This window comes from Camelus dromedarius, chromosome 5, assembly GCF_036321535.1.
Source record: "Camelus dromedarius isolate mCamDro1 chromosome 5, mCamDro1.pat, whole genome shotgun sequence".
NCBI lineage: Eukaryota > Metazoa > Chordata > Mammalia > Artiodactyla > Camelidae > Camelus > Camelus dromedarius.
The window spans coordinates 23,510,071-23,522,183 of NC_087440.1; the positions used below are offsets into that span (position 1 = coordinate 23,510,071).

The following is a 12,113-nucleotide window of genomic DNA, read 5'->3' on the forward strand; positions in this document are numbered from 1 at the left end:
TAGGTATTTTCGTTGTAAATTTCTTTATCATACACATCTCTGCTGCACGCATTTTTGTCTAAACGTTTTTGCTGCATAGTAAGTTGGCCGTAAGGCAATTTTGCCCTAAAATACTAATTAACAAAAGATAAAAGAGGGACATTAAAAAGGACATAATGCAATATGAAAAATGAGTAACAAAATAAAAAAGACATTATTGCAAAATACAAAATATTAGAATACATTTTAATTGTGTGTAGATTCATGGCAATACTTTGCAAATAACTGATTTTATATTATAGGCTGTATCTGAGTACTTCAGTGTTTTTCGTTTATAGTATGTTACACATTTTTTTTCTTTTTGACTTGTGTCCTCATTCAGCATCTCACTTCTTCTTTTTCACTAAAATTTCTGACCTCATTAAGACAGGCAACTGTTTCCATGCTAGGATGCATATTTGTAACCGAGCTTTGTATTGCATTGTGAAAGCCTTCCCACTGTTATTTGTTCTTGGCATAATGTCACATGCCTGTGGACAGACATTCCAAAATTCTCTGGGAAATGTGGGTTCAACTGTGCCTTCGAGGCCCTCAGTGCCTTTCAGTTCTATGGAATATACAAATGGGAGTTCTGCATCAATGAAGAAATGAAACCAATTGGCCGATCAGGTATTCGATCTTTTACGGCAGTATTGCCTTACGGCCACGGGGAAAGGAGTTTGCGGCAAAAACGCTTGCGGCCGCGGTGTTTGCAGCAAGGAACGTTAGCGCGGAAACACCGGTCAGGCCTTTCAGCAGTGTAAGCTGGGGATGGTGGTGGTTTCTGTGTGATTTAATGCTTTATGCGCCTAGTGTTTTGGGGGTGCTCCATCAGTATTAACTGGTACTAGCCAAGCTGTATTTATTATGGATGGTTTTTCAGTGTTAGGGTGAGAACGTTGATGGTTCGGCCCCCAGTCCTCTGAACCAACTACGTAGCTCTCATTTTGGGTTGTATTTAGAGATGGTACCTGTAACTTCGTGTTTCCTTAGAGCTTAGCACTCTGCAAAATTTAAGGCAGTGGCGGCTGTGAGCTCTGGCTTTTGTAATAGGCAGTGAAGTTTTAATTATTTAACAGCCATCTGGCTGCCAACATTCTTGCACTTATTATTTTTTTGGATAGTTCGCGTGCCATGCTTTGGAAATGCGATATCTGTTATGCAACATAAGGGTGACAAAGCGAGGCAGGACTCCCTACTCAGAGGAAATGCTCCCAGCTCCAGCTGAACAGCCAAGACATGAGTGTCAGGATCAGCTGCCCCCTGTGCAGGTCAGGTACCTTGTCTTCCTGCCTGTGCTCCGAGTGCGGCTGCCGGTGATGGGAGCCACACATCTCTGCAGCCCCTGAGATGCCGCTCCCTACAGACAGAGCCATCTAATAGTGGGCATGTCTTTTCACTTAGTTGCTTGTGATGTTGCATTAGGTTTTCTTGTATTTTGGTAGGCTGTGGGAAACATCACACAATGTAAAGACCACAAGCTTTGGAGATAGATATGTCTCAGTTATGCTGTGTGGAGCTCTGTAACTTTATGCGTATTATTTAACCTCTCTGAGCCTGACTACCCTCACCTGTGAAAAGGGGCTAATGATGCCCTTTTGGGGCTCCCGTGAGGACCAAATGGTGGGTAGAGTGTCTTACACAGGGCTTCCCCTCTGCAGGCATCCGATAGCTGTATTTCCTTCCCTATATTAACCGCGTAATAACTAGCTGGCCTGATGTCACCCAGGGGCCCCAAGCCTTTTGCGGTAATGGAATCATCACCACATCCTCATGTTCTGTAGCTGATTTGTGGGAATTTCACTTATCTGTGCTGTTCCTTTCCTCTGAGGGCACAAATAATCAAGTTTTCAGTAGAAGGATGAGTCAGATAAGGCTATAAGCTCTGAGAATATCTGACTGTAATTTGTAGACTGTCAGTAACAATACATCCAGTCTGGCCTTTGTCATCTGACAAACCCATGAGAAAGGAGTGTTGCTCTCGAATGCTTAAGGGGGTGGTGGATCCTTCATTGATGGATTTATTAAAATCTCCTTTGAACCTCTGATGATCATCTTCTACATTTTTGGGTTAATGGCTCCATGAATGTGTTAACTGTATTCAAAGAACTGCTTTTTTTTGTTTCCCATTGGGCCTAAATATACCCTTTTGCTAACCTCAAGTCATGCTTCTTGGTTCTAGTGTTTTCTTGGATTGGGGAATAAATTCTTACTCACCTTAGCCCTGTTTTCATTTTAGGCACCTGAGCTACAGTGAAAAAAACATTGGACCTGGGAAATTGACGTAGAGTCTCAACTCTGCTACTTTGTCATTTGGATAGATGGGATTCCTTTGAGACTCAGTTTTTGCACACGTGAAATGGTAGTAATTCTCCTTACTCTGTCCCTTTTCTACGTTGGCTGTGAGCAGCGAAGGACAACATTGAAAGGTAGGTGAACTGTAAAGCATCACATGGATGATTTTTGTCACACACCTGAACCACCATGGGGATAAAAAATAGTTCTGATGTCAGGACTTCCCCCCAGTTCTACTGGGTCACAGTTTCTAGGGTAGTACCCAGGCACTTCTGTTTAAAAAGTATGTCTATAAGTATGTGCAGCAAGGATTGAAATCCACTGCCCTTTAAACATATATGATGACATCACTATTCACAATATTAGAAACTTCATTTGACCTTGATTTGAGCTTGAATCCTTTGGGCTCATCTTCAGCTGCAGCTCTTTAGCCCTCCCACTTTAAGTGATTGTTCTCAGACCCAGCTCCATCCGTCTCCTCCCTCCTCATCACCTGTATCTTCTTTCTACAGTCCAGTTCTCCAGCCACGGCTGACTAACCGCCGTTCACCAAACACCCGACTCATTTCCCTACCTTTGTAATTCTCCTCAGTGATTCTTTGAGAGGATGTTCTTACTGGGGTGTGGGGACCTGGTCTCCATGTAGGGCTAACAGAGGCATAGATGTTTCAATTAGCAAGTGATCTTATGACCCTTCAATTTATCTTCTGCTTTATAGAGGAAAACCCTGAGACCAAAGAAGCTAAGTGACTTTCCTGAGGTGACACAGCTAGTTAAGGATAGGGTCAGGATTAGAATCCAGGTCTCCAGACTCCAGACCAGTGCTGTTTACACGACTTACCCTTTTAAAAAAAATTAATTGAACACTTAATATGTTCCAGGCACTGGCATATGGTTGTATTATGAATACACAGTCTTCTGTATCCATGTCAAAGACGGAGCACCTGTCTCTGGCACTTACAGATTAAAAAATTACTCCTTTTAGTATATGTAAATATACACTCAATCTTTAAATCTCTTTGGGACTTTATACTTCCTCCTGTAGTATATTCTTCTACCTCCCACAGCCCATGCCCACCTGCCTTGCACTATGCATTGGACCTGAGTTACTGGAGGGCAGGGCCTTCTCTTGAGGGATTTCAACTAGCCTTCTCTGCCCAGCTAAGGTGATTAGCAGAGATGGGGCTGCTCCTGGCCCATTTTCCTCAATCCAAGTGCTCACGTGTGGCTGTCACACTGTCACCCCCTTAAGTTGCTGGGAATGGTAAGTCTCTAGCTGGATCTTGTAACTTCAGGTTTCTTGTCCTGCCACCAGCTCTGTAGGACACAATTACTTGAAGTTTGTTCTCAGTATTTCACTTTAGGAGAAGTTTGTAAATTATTAAAAACAAAAACAATTTGATATAAGAATTTTGTTAGGATTTACAGAGCCTGGCTTGGGCCTGCACACACTCACCTAATCTCCAAAGTTATCCTGTTTCCAGCTGTGGAGTCATGCAGTTAGTCTGATTCTCAGCTCAGATGGCAGCAGAGAACTACTAAGTATATAGATTAAATGCATAGAGGCTAAGTGCAGGGAACTGTGGTTTCTCTTCACATCCCTCCTTACTCAGTGTGACTTAGAAACAGAGATGCAGGGGTTGGAATTGCTGATCACTAGAGAGTTCTTGAAAATTGAAAGACTGGCCCGCACTTCTCTATTTGACAACTCAGTATCTGAAGGACTGCATTAAGCAACGTGTGCAAAGTTCATTGTCCTTTCAACATTTCCTCTGTATCTCTGCATTTATGAGGCCCCTTTATTTCCAGCACATCAGCAACATCAGTTTAGAAAATGAGCAATAATGACTGATCAGTACTGCGTGTTGCAGGATTCCATATTGACTAACGTCTACAGTGGTGAAGAAAAATAAGGAAACTCATGGTCTCACGTTTCTAATACCACTGCCTATCAAGTGTTGTTTAAAGTAAACCTGCCTTCATTAAAACCACTAGTACTTGTAAGAAGATAATCATGAGTTTTAAATCTTTAAAGGTCTATACTTCCTTCTAGGGGATCAGAATTAAGCAAATACTGAAACTTGATATAAACAATTAGAGGACATATTAAGTTTTAATCTTTTGTTTACTTCTTGAAAGATAGAGCCATGCCCTTGTAGTTATTATTTTCTTGTATGGAAGTTCTTAAAACTTGTTTTTTAGCCATATTCTCTTACGTTTTTTTCCATGCATTTAAAAAAATTTTAACCAATACTTACTGAATACTTAGAATGTTCTAGGCATGATTTTAGGTGCTGGGGAAAACCACAACGGACAAATATGTTCCAGCTAGTGCAGGAGGCAAGGGTTGTATCTTTGAAAAGACTTAGTAACATTGACAAACTTCCGACAGAAGTGATGATTGGAAAACAGAGAGAAAGAATAAATGAAATGAAAAGGGAAGTAAACCACCAATTTTGCACTTATTAAAAAGATAAAAGAGAATATTTTTTAGACCTACATGCCGTCAGATTAGGAAAAACTAGATAAGCTATATAAATTTTTAGAGAAAACTATTATATCAAAACTGGCAGTTACACTTGTGAACATAGATAAACGAATGGAAATGTTAAATGAAAACAGTAGCAAACTAATTCCAGTGATATTACCAAAATACAATAAATTATGACCAAGCAAGATGTATTTTAAACTAAGATGAGTTAAACATCAGAAGCTGTGTTATTGTAATTCATCATTTTGGAGTTTTAAGTGAGTAAAAATATGGTTACCTTGATAAATGTAGGAAAAACATTTGATAAAATCCAACAGCTATTCATTTTAAAAATGTACAGCTAACCAGGAAAGCAAACTTTTGGAACTTAAGAGTAGCTACAAAAAGACCTACATAATAGCAAAATGTTAAAAATACCAGTCTGTTTAAAATTAGGAACAAGACAAAATGGTAAAGCAAGAAAAGATAATAAAATGTATAAGGATAAGAAAAAAGGAGCCAGAATATCATTATTTGCAGACAAAACAAGGTTTCGAATAAAAATAAGAAGGATCTACAGGCATACCTCAGAAATCTGTGGTTTAGTTCCAGACCAACACAGTAAAGCAGGTATCATGACAGAGCGAGTTGCACGACTTTTTTGGTTTCCCAGTGCGTAATACAAGTTTTTCTGTGTCATTGGTGTCTTAATCTCCTCTGCTTAGAAGGACACCAGTCATATTGGATTAGGGCATACCCTAATGACCAATTTTAACTTAATTACCTCTTGAAAGGCCCTGTCTCCAAATACAGTCACATTCTGAGGTGCTGGGGTTTAGGACTTCAGTGTAAGAATCTGTGTGTGGAGGGGTACAGTTTGGCCATAGCACCATCTCAGGGTGGATTTGTGGTCTCAGAGAGATTGAATGCTTTTCAGGGTATGTGTTGTAAGGAGTCCTTCAGGGCATTCCTCCCTGCACAAAGAACAGCAGGCAGGCCTCCAGGCTCCTAGGCAGTTGAGAGAGCACGGCCACTCACACATCAAGCCCAGAAAACCACTCTCACTAGAGTCACTGACGAGAAGGCCGACACAAGGTCAGCTCTCTGTTGAGAACAGAAGCCACCAATAGGCTATCCCTCCCTCCTTGTTTTCCCTTCATCTTTTTAGGAAACTGCCAAGGCCTGGTGGGTGGGAGCTTCAAAGCACCCATCCAGCCAGCCATGCATTCATCAATTCATCAATGCTGACAGGACAACAGGAACTTAGGAGCAGGCTCAGACTCCCAGATGGATTTAAAAAATAATAAAACTTTGACATTTCATAAAGTATTCTTGAAGGTCATGTTTTGGCATCAGAAGCCATACAGGGGCCATTTAGAGGAGGGCATGGGAAGAAACCTGCATAATAAAGCCGCGCTTGACAACATGCCTTGAACTCCTTCTCCCCTATTCTTAGCCTCTCCCTATATTCTTTTCAAAAGAGAAACAGAGCTTTCTCTTTGGAAGATAAATCTGAGGCAGCCTTGAACCCAATCCAAGGGCAATGTTCTTAACTCAGGCCACCATTTAATCCCTGCCCAGTCCTTCAGTTTGGTCAAGAGATATTGAAACTGTCTTTACCTGCTGAGTGGAGACCATGGGCCCCTAGGGAACTTCTGTAGTCATCATTTGAATTGACATTGACCCTCAGTCTGAAACTGATAAATGTGTGCAGGGCTGGATACTTAAATTGCCGTAGCATTGTGCTCACAGAAAGGCTCACAAAAGATTGGGGAATTGGGAGTTAGATCTCTAGGGTATCAATGGGGAGGATGTTTAATGGTTTGATGGTTGAGTGAGATTAGACCATGAACATTTAAAGACGAATGTTGTTTTCTAACCTTATATTTCTGGAATATACCGCCTTTGTCATGATTCACTGTGTTCTTTTGACTCAGGGCTTGGTGTTAGAGTATTAAATGTTCCTGAACCTCACACTTAAAGCATCACAGTGATATTTAAAGGAAAATCGTTCAACCTGCATTTTATGGAGAGGGCATGGAGGGCAGTTAGCCTTTATCAAATATTTGCTGTGTGCTATGCTAATGACTTTATATTATTTCTTCATTTAATAAAAAATAAAATGGTGGTGGCAACATTTAGCGCTAGAATGTACTAGCAGCATGAATTCAAAGCTTGGAGGGAGCCACATGAAATGCAGGGTGTCTGATCTGCTTATATCCTCACACCTGTCCTTTCCTCCCACGTCATTTCCCACAAGCATGGTGGCTGTGCTTCAGTCACTCCTGTTAAATGGTAACTTAGTCTCGAGGAGATGCTCTGAATTGAAAATAATCTCCAACAAAAGGCTTGCTTGACCATGCTATCTACAGAAGCCACCCAGTAGCACTCTGTCACATCCTCCTATTTCATTATCTCATAGCATTTCTTACAACCCTGTATTTTTCTTGTTTGTTATTATCTGAGTCCCCTTCTAGAGTGCATTCTGTCTTGTTCTCTGCTGTGCCCACAGGGCCTCAAACAGTGATGGGCACAGAGTAAGTTTTAATGGTTAGTTGCTGCATGATGTATTAATGTAAGATTCAGACAAATGATAGTAACCCCAATAACCGGATGACTGGGATGCGATTGTGATACTGGAAAGAAATCAAAGCACTTGCTGATGGTGGCAGAAATATCAAGCTTTTCCCATGAATTCATAGTAATCTAAGACTGGACTTCCAACTTGCCATTCTAATGTCTGATGTATTACTTAGCTCACTAAAATATGCTTCCATTTTTTAATAATTAATATTTCCTAAGTGAGACACTACTGCCAGACACAGTGCCAGCCACTGCAGAATCTAGAGTGAAATAGTGAATGGGACTAACATTTACCGAGCACTTACTATATGCCGTGAACCACTTGTGTAACTTTGCCTGCTATGTAATATTTTATTATTTGGATAGTACATAATTTAGAAGTCTGTTCGTCTTTTGATAGACATTTGGGTTGTTTTCATTTTTTTGCTATTCATACTTAAGAATATTTTAATGCATGTCTCCTGGTAAACTTAGGCAAGTATATCTCTAGGGCATTGGTTCTCAGATTGTGGTCCGTGGACAAGGTGCTTAACCTCCAACCTAGACCTACTGAGGATCTCTGTGGAGAGATCCAGCAATCTGGGTAAGCTCTCCAGGTGACTGTGATGTGCATTAGAACCACCTGGGGAGCTTAAAAAAAAAAAACCACTGTGTGAGCCCTACAGGGAAATGATTAAGTCATACTTGTTTAGGATCAGGCCTGGTGACTGACTCTACTGTGTTGTCAGAGTTGAGAGTTGCAGCTCTCAGGTGTGTAAGTAGGAGTGGGATTTTTGGGGTATAGGGGACAGGTTTGTTAAATTTTATTGTGACGTCAAACTGCTTTTCTAGAGGTTGTTCTGATTTATGCTCACAGCAGCTCTTTGTGAGCGTTCCTGTTGCTCTACATCTTCAGCAAAATCTGTATTCTTTGACTTTTTAATCTTGTCATTTTGATAGGTACGAAATTATACCTTGTTATAATTTTAATTTATTTATTTGATTAATAAGGATACTAGGCATCTTTCTATATGTTTAAGGGCCATCAGTGTTTTTACTTCTGTGAAACGCTTATTCATGTCTTCTGCCATTTTTTTCCCTACTGGGTTGTCTTTTTATTGATCTGTAGTAATTCTTTACATATTCTGAATGCTGATTCTTTGTCTGTTATACGAAGCAGCTATCTTCCTATTCCTAATTTTTGGGTTATCTTTCTTTTTATTCTTTTTAGGGAATATTTTGATTAACAGAAATTCTTTTATGTCATTGAATTTCTCTATCTTTTCTGTTAGAGTTTGTGCTTTTTTTTTTTTCCCGTTTGAGAAATCTTTCCTTACCCAAAGTCAAAAAGATATTCTCATATACTTTCTTCTAAATGTTTCAGACCTTTGCCTTTCACATTAGTACTTAATCTACCAAGCTTTTATTTTTTAATCAGTGGTCTAAAGTAGGTATCTGTTTTCACTTATTTTCCTCATGGATAAACAATTGTCAAGTACCATTTACTAAGTAACCTATCCTTTCTTTACTAAACTGCCATGCCAGCGTAGTTCATGTATCTGTTTTAGATTAATGCATGGGTCTGTTTGTGAGCTATCTGTTTTATCTATTGGTCACCTGGTTTTTCTCCAAGAACATCTTGGCTGTTTTTAGTGCTTTGCACTTCAGTTACTTAACAGTTAGCTTGTCAGGTACCATGAAAAGTCTTGCTAGAATTTCTATTAGAAATTCATTGAACCTTTAGATCAATTTGGGGAATATATCATCTTTAAAAATTTTGACCCTTTTAATTAATGAAGATAGTATGTCTCTTTAGGGTTATTTAACATCTTTCAACAAAGTTTTATATTTTTCTACATAGTTTTACAAAAGTTTTGTTGAATTTATTGTCTAGATTCCTTATATTTTTGTTGCTATTAAAAGTCTCTTTACTTTTTATTTGCATTTTTTAACTTTTGGTGTCTGTATATGAATCTTATCTGGCAACCTATCTATATTCTTTATTAATTCTAGTAATATTTCATAGATTATTTTGAGCTTTCTATTTAAACAATTGTATATCATCTGTAAATAACTGTTCTCTTTTTTAACCCTTATACTGTATGTGTGCGGGTGTGGGTGTGTGGGTGTGAATTTTGCCTTATTACTAGAACACCAAGTTGTATACAAGTGGTAATAGTGGGCATCCTTGCCTTGTTCCTGATTTTGAAGGTACTGATGTTTTCAACATTTCCTCATTGAGTAATATATTTGTGGTAGGACTTCTGTTTTTTTGCTTCTCTTGACTGGGCTAAGAAAGTTCTCTTCTGTTTCTAATTAGCTAGAAATTTATCTTGAGTAGTTGTTGAATTTTAAGAATTGTTATTTTGGTCTGTATCAAAATAATCTGCTTTCTCCCCCTTCAAATCTTTAATATGGTGGATTATATTAATAGATTTTCTACTTTGAATCAGCTTTGCTTCCTAGAGTACCCTACTGTTTGTGATCCATATTCATTTCTTATATCATTATCTGATTTTCTCATGTTCAGGATATATTTACATCTATTTTGGTGGGTAAGAGCACATAATTTTCCTTTTTTATACTGTCTTATACTGTCCTGTCTTGTGTTGGTATCAAGGTTTTGCTCACCTCACAGAATATGTTGGATGAGTATCCCTTCTTTTCCTATCCTTTGACAGTGTTTGTGTAAGATGGAAATTTTATGCTGCTTAACATTTGCTAGAATTCTCCTCTAAACGGTGTGGGCCTGATAATTTCTTTTGCTAAGATTTTGTTTTTGTGCATTTTCCTAAAGTATAATATACATTCAGAAAAGAGGAGTGCTGATGAATTATCACAAACTGAACACACCCCTTTAACCAACACCCAGATCAAGAAACATAACATTGCCAGCACCACTGAAGCCCCTGCCATCCCCACTTTCTATCACCCTCCCAACAAGATTTTAAAGGTTCGAGGTACTCTGTCTTGTAATACCATGTATGATTAGTTGTGCCTGTTTTTGAACTTTATATAAATGAAATTCTGGAGTATATAAGTCAGATGTTTTCAGAAGTCACAGATTTCTTTAATGGTTATATAATTATTTTTATTTCTTTATATTCTTTAGATAATGTATATTTTTCTAAAAATTTGTCTTAGTTCATCTAAATTTTCAAATTCGTGGGTATACACTTATTCAAGGTGATTTTTAAATTATCCTTTTAGTCAGTGAAGTATTAATGGTTAGGTTTCCATTTTATTTCTGCCATTTATTTTACTAGATCAATCATGTTAAAAGCTTGTTAATTTTTATTAGTCTTTTCAAATATTTGGCTCTGTTTTCTTGGTTTAGTTTCCATTGCATTATTTTCTGTTTTATTTCTGTTATATTTTTTACTTTCTTTGGGTTTATTCTACTGTTATTTTCATAACTTAATTTTTATTCCTATATCTGTAATTTTTAGTATATCTTTTCTTATACATGTACTTAAAGATGATTTTAAAACAATGATATCCTCCAGGTATCATTTTAGCTGCTTCCAGTGGTTTATTAAGCAGTATTTTCATTATAAGTTAGTTCTGTGTTTTTCCTTGTGAATTTCCTGATATGTTCTTATTTAAACATTTTTTTTCCCCAAAATAGAGTTAATCTTTTTGATTTGGATTTCTAACTTTATCATGTGGTAGTAAGAATACTGGGTCTGTATAACACTGGTTTTCGGACTTTTTTGAGACTTGCTTTGTGATGTAGAATGTATTCAATTTTTATAAATGTTTTATACCTACTTGAAAGCATAACTATTTTCTAGTTGTTAGGCGCCATGTTCTAAATATATACACTAGATTTTTCTTTTTTAATTGTGTTGCTTACTTCTTCTCTATCTTTACTGTAATAGCAAGGATAGGTTAGCTTCTAACAAACAGCCACACAATTAAAGTTAACTTCTGGTTCATACTCACATCAAATTAACTGAGGAAGCAGGCTGACAGTCCAGCCGTGCGCTTCCGTGACTGCCGCAGCAGGAAAGGCGGCTTCCGCAGTGTCTCGCATTGGCCGCTAAATGCTCTTGCCTTGAAAAGATACACATACTTCTGCACACATTTTGTTGGCCAAAGACAAGTCATATGGCTAAAAAAGGCACACCTAACTTCAAGGGGCAGGAAAGTGTATACCTCTCCCATAGTATAAAGGAGGAAAATCGAAATTTTGGTGAATAGCACTAATGACTACCACACTTTCTGATTTCTTTTGCCTGCTTTATTGATTACTGAAAAAGGGGGCTTACATCTCCTATCATGATAATGAACTAATCAATATATTGTTATAGATCTTGATAATATTTTTTTTCACACAGTTTAACACTGTGTTCTGAGGTGGCTGAAAAAATTCTAATACTGTCAAAGGAATTGTGTAGTGGTCATCTTTTCCTTTCAAAATGTCCCTTAAATCTCATTTTTTGTTGTTGTTGTTAATTAGAGATTTACAGCTTAGTGTATTTGGAGAGCCTGGTATATAGTCTCCTTTTTATTGTCAACATTTTAATTTGCTTTTGTCTTAGTATGTCTGTTATTAATAAGTAAATTAAAAAATATAGCTGGATTTTTTAATTATCCTAAAAATCTGTGCCTGAATTTAAGGAGATTTTCCTGTCTTTCTTCCTTCCCTCTCCTCCCCCTTTCTCCTTCCTTCCCTTTCTGCCTTCTTTTCTTCTTCTTTGCCACCTTTTAGATTGACTGAATCCCCCCCCCCCACAAAAATTCATTATTGTTATTATTTTACTAG

General features: G+C 38.0%; 1 long non-coding RNA gene across 1 annotated transcript in view; it reads left to right on the forward strand.

The window, feature by feature from the left end:
* Positions 1–518: 518 nt before the first annotated feature.
* The window catches only part of LOC135321389 (uncharacterized), a 349,273-nt gene continuing 337,678 nt past the window's right edge, over positions 519–12,113 (forward strand). The window contains exons 1-2 of the long non-coding RNA XR_010381123.1: positions 519–648; positions 2,258–2,447. This is a non-coding gene — a long non-coding RNA (uncharacterized LOC135321389). The remainder of the gene's footprint in view (positions 649–2,257; positions 2,448–12,113) is intronic.